Below are 5,548 nucleotides of genomic sequence, written 5' to 3' on the forward strand. Positions count from 1 at the left end.
TTAAATTTTAATAATATCAAATATGAGTAAGAAAATACGAATGCGGTATAATACAGCTGGTTAGGAAGTATGTTCATTAAAATTTTTTTTTTTTTAAATGTGATTTAAAGCATTAAATCAGAATGTTTAAAAAAATTGTCGATCTTATCAGATGTTTATAAACAAAAAAAAAAAACTCAAAATAAATTTTAAAATTTTATTGCATATTTTTTAAAATAATTATCAAGTATTTTTACACTAAATATAATAGAACAATCATACTTATTTACTTTTATATTTTTTGATAAACTTGCATAATGCAATAGTTATCAGTTAAAATTTGCAATTTAGTAAAATATTACAAAAAATATTGAACAATAACAATTATACATCTCCAAAAGGTCCCATCTACTGGCCCCAACATCAAAATAGACACCCAGACATTTAAAATTTCTTTATCTCTACATTACCACTTACCAGCTAGTCATATCAATTTCTCTGTCACCAATTTAAATGATTTTAGCTCTGACCACGCTCCTGTCCTGCTCCAATTAAACGTAACTCCAGAACTAAATCCTATACATGGATATTATGTACATAATATTATCCAATTTCGGACTTTACCCGTAACATATACACATTTATACATTTCAGTTACATTTACTCATTTACAGGACCGATTCGCGGCCGCCGACAAAGGAGTCGCAGTCGATGTTGGCCTCGGGCCCACCGCAGCCGTTCAAATCTTCCACCCGACACTCCTTGTCCTCATCCTCATATTCGGGCTGTGCGCGCTTTCAAGTTTCTACTGTTTCTGCTGCTGCTGTACGACGTTTTCCTCGCCGATCTGGCTTTTTTAGAGCAGTCTTGGCCTTTCGACGGGAGCCGACCGTCCCACATCCCATTCATGTTCTTTCGACGCGGTTGTTATAGCTTCTTCGTAGTTATTGATTTTTGCATCGCTGAACTTCCCGTTTCGTGACAAATATGATAATAATAATAATGTAACTGAAATAAATATTTACTGTAGTAACGGTTCGCTCGTTCAATTTATTAATCTTGTTATTGATGGAATCATATAGTAATAGGTACAAGTATAATTATGATTCTATAGCTATAGCGATCTCTCGAATTTGAAACAATATTATAGCATGTTGACAATTTACCGTCCGCGAGCTTTTTTTGACCTGATTCGCCGCCGCAATCTAGTTATACAGTTTTTTCCCTTTAAACAGTTGAAAATAATTATTATGTATTCTTAATTCTCTATAAATAAGTCAAAATTGTAATTAAAGAAACAATAATAACGATTATTGGTCGCTGGTTAATCGGAAAACACGTTTTTGCTTAATACCTGGCCATGGACCATGGTTTATTTTTAATTTTATATAAATATTTTTATTCAGTAAGAAAATACATTCGTGCCTGTTTCTGAATAATGTTGCTTGACGCGGAATTTACCAACACTTATAATGTGGCGAGTTTTACAAAATAATAATCTAGAATGTGTTTTGTTATGCTAAAGGCGGTTCTAGGTAATGAAATATGAATGAAATCTATTACTTTGTTTAATTTTATTACCTGCATTCTAAGCAATGATTTAAGGGCCGTTTCACACGGGCGCGTATCGTACGTGACATATCTTACGCGCGCGTTTTTAGTTTACAATGTATGAGTTCATGTACGCGTCACTCCGACGATAACGCGTTTCCTTCGCCCAATGAAGCACGTACGATACATGCTCGCGTGAAACGGGCCTAAAATGTTTAACAATATTGCTGAATAGTGAAATAATAAAATGTGTAGAAAACTCAATTGGATAATAATTAATAGCAGACATATTTACTTCAAATGTCATTAGGATAATATAGGTACGACGCCATCATAATCATATTAAATTTATATAATGGCTCGCATATTATACGGATGACAGATATTATAGATATAAGTGCCCGAATATGACAATAATAAATGCCGTATTAAATCTATAGATTTCCGAATGTGAAAATATTAACAAGTAGACCGCGGGATTCTACGCATTTGCATATCTGCATATTAGCCTTTTTTTTTTTTTACCAAGTATACATATTTCATTGGTTCGTGATATAAATGGCATGTAATCGTATTATTATACAAAAAAAAAAAAAAACGCCGATAAAATGTGTTAAAAACATACTATATCATATACATTTAGTACAGGGGTGTCCAACCCGCGGCCCATGGTAGATATTGATGCGGCCCTCACTTCAATTTAAAAACTATTAATTAATTGTATATAATATATTAATATTACGAGAACAAATTTATCATAAGAATATAAAACTGCATAATATTAAACATCAAATAAACTTTAATAGTGTTTAATACTTTTATCTTAGCACGGGGGCACACATTAATTATACGAGTGATTAGTGGATCAACTCGAGCCGATTTTGATAAAATATTTTATTATTGGAGATATGTCCACGGCATAGATCTCGTGTCATTTGTCGACAAATAAAAATAAAACACTGTATGTATAAACTATTATTATTAAAAACTATGCGGCCCACAACAACTTCTACCCATATGATGTGGCCCAGACTTCACAAAAGGTTGGACATCCCTGATTTAGTACATATTATACTGACCGAATTAATTATTGATCGGACGAGTTTCTATTACCGTAGTCGTTATTTATATATTTCTTAATAACATATATTTTCTTCGATATATTTCTTTTGGTGTTCATTTTTCAGTCTCATTCTCGTGAACCACCAAAACGTATACGTTAAAATATTAATTAATTTTATAAGATGCTTCCTATATTAAAAATACACTTATAAATGTAATATAATAATAATTTTTTTTCTAGTATATTTCATATTCATAATTTTTTCAACGAGAACTTTGGCTCTAAATAATAAATATACATAAATGTAATATAAGAACTATTAATTTATAATTATATGTTAACGTCCATTCTAGACTATTCGGCGGAGCGCTTATCGGATTCGGGATTACTAATTTGTTAACAAACTGGTGTCTCCGCCGAATGTTCTGGAATCGACGCAATCTTATGTAAAGACTGACCTTAGTGGACAAAATTATATTATTGTTTAGTAAGGCCGGGTTGTGCCCAAGCGGATGGCACTTAGGATACGTGTTTGGTGTAGGTACGAATGTAGAAAAATTAATCGCCGAGTTATATTTTATCACTTTATTCGCTTAAAAGACGGACGACAACTGACACTCCGTCGTATCGACGAAATTAACATTATACAGATAGTCTTTGTATTAATCCAATTACGATGGTCATATGGAAAAACCTTTCAATCGTAATCAGAGTATACTATAATAATGTATATAGCTAATAAGATAAACATATATATATATATATATATATATATATATATATAATTCAATTTTCAATATTGCCACAGTTCGGCCTTCCTGACCACATTGTCGTCTCTATAACATATATATAATTTTACAATTTTTTTTTTTTTTTTTTTATAACAAAAAAATTTATATTTTGCATGAAAACTTAAGGGGAATAATGTATAAATAATTGGAAAGTAGTTAAATTATAAAAGTGTATAATTGTAGGTTCAATTTACTTTAACCCCATAGAAATTATTTTGAGTTATTTAAGTTAATAACTAATAACACTGTTTTAATTGTCAAACACTATTTTATACTTAAAAATATATATTAGAAAATAAAGAAATAAGTACAATATAAATCATTTAATTTTTCTTGCTAATTTTTTTTGCTAATTGTTCTTTTATTTTACTTTTCATAAAAGCATCGAGTTCTGCATCTAGTTCATCTTTATTTGGCATCTTTTCTTCATTATTCTTATCACCTCTGCCACTACTTCCATCTTGTCCACCGGTGTTGCCACGACTATTACCACGATCATCTCTTGCTCTTCGCATATAATTATCGAGTTTTGCATCTAGTTCAACTTTATTTGGCATCTTTTTTTCATTATTCTTACCACCTTTGCCACTATCTCCACCTCGTCCTCTAGTGTTGCCACGACTAGCAGGTCTACTCGGACGTGTAGCAAGATTAGCAACTGTAGATAAGTCTGTGGCTAGTTCAATCTTCATAGGACGTCCATCCAAACGAACGTTGTTATATTGATGAACTGCTTTTAATGCAGCATTCTTACTATCAAAAACAACATCTGCTGTTCCTAATGATCTACCTGAGGTATCGTAGTGAACTGTAGCAGTTTTTAAAGGCCCAAATTCATCAAAAAGTTCCTGCATATCTTTTGATGTGACTCCAAAATCCAAATTTGATATGATTATTTTATGAATATTGGTAGTAGATAAACCACCCCTCATTTGTTGTCTTTTAGGTCCTTCATATATATTGCGAGTCCAAGAATAAGGATTGAATCCATTTGAACGCCTAGCCATTGGTCTGTTTCTACGCATTGGGCCTTCGCCACCGCCGATAACACCATTTGATCGGAAATTTAATCCTCCACCATCGCGTCTGATACCACCACCTCTAGAGCCGCCTTGTCCTTCGTCACCACGATGTCCATCGCGAGACGTTGACTGTTTGCTTTTAATTATTTCGTCCAAGCTTAAATCCATCTTGAGTAGATGTCGGTGTATTATTGATTCACAAACAAAATGCAGGAAGTTTAGATTCGTGTGAAGAAAACTTAGTAAACGGGAACCACGCTATAAACAACAAAAACTTTAACAAAAATAGCCGCAACGCAAACAACCGCTGATCACACGAAATATCACAATGTTTAATGTTACGTTGTTAGTCGGACGATTCCATGGTTGCTAATACTCACTATGGCAACTAGCTTGTGTACTCGCATCGGTATGTATCTCAGTATATCCCCCTGGATTGTACATAGCTAAATAGGTTTATTAGTGAATTTTTTTATATAAATTCTTAATACACTTGATATACTTGTACACTACTCCAGTATATTTTTATTGATAAATTAAATGACATAATGTCATAATGTAATTGTGAATAAATATTAACATATTATTAATAGTGTTCTAAATACGTATAAGTAAAACTGTTAGTCATCAGTGTTTCAAGTGTTTCAATATTTGAGTATTGATATGTATTTAAAAACATTTTTTTTTTCAAATTTAAATGGTAAATAGAGATGAATAAGTTTCATGTTTATTACTTAGGAGTTAAAATTATACTCATACAGATTGTAGGTACCTACTCTATCTTTTACTATTTTGTTTATAGTTATGCCTTCATCAAATATGTCATCAACAGTAATATCTTCCACGTTATTATCCTCACCATATGAAATTATTATTGAACCAACTTCAAATAATACTAACATCAGTACATTACTATAATATTTTTGATATCGTGTGTTATACAAATAAATTGTAATCACAAAATGAAAAAGTAGATATTTAAAACAAAATACGGAAACCTGATTTTAATTATAATTTTCCTTTTAAAGCATAAATTATAAGAAAGTATTAAAGTTTCAATTTAAATGGTTTTTAAATTTCTCTTGATGGTATATGTAATTAAAAAGGGAAAACGAAACATATTACAAATATTGTATTGCAAT

At 31.3% G+C, this 5,548-nt stretch overlaps 1 pseudogene; it reads right to left on the minus strand.

Moving 5' to 3' along the window:
* Nucleotides 1-2,845: 2,845 nt before the first annotated feature.
* Nucleotides 2,846-4,692, minus strand: LOC112603021 (annotated as a pseudogene).
* Nucleotides 4,693-5,548: the final 856 nt, after the last annotated feature.

Source organism: Melanaphis sacchari, unplaced genomic scaffold, assembly GCF_002803265.2.
Source record: "Melanaphis sacchari strain LSU unplaced genomic scaffold, SCAv2.0 Contig93_pilon_pilon, whole genome shotgun sequence".
NCBI lineage: Eukaryota > Metazoa > Arthropoda > Insecta > Hemiptera > Aphididae > Melanaphis > Melanaphis sacchari.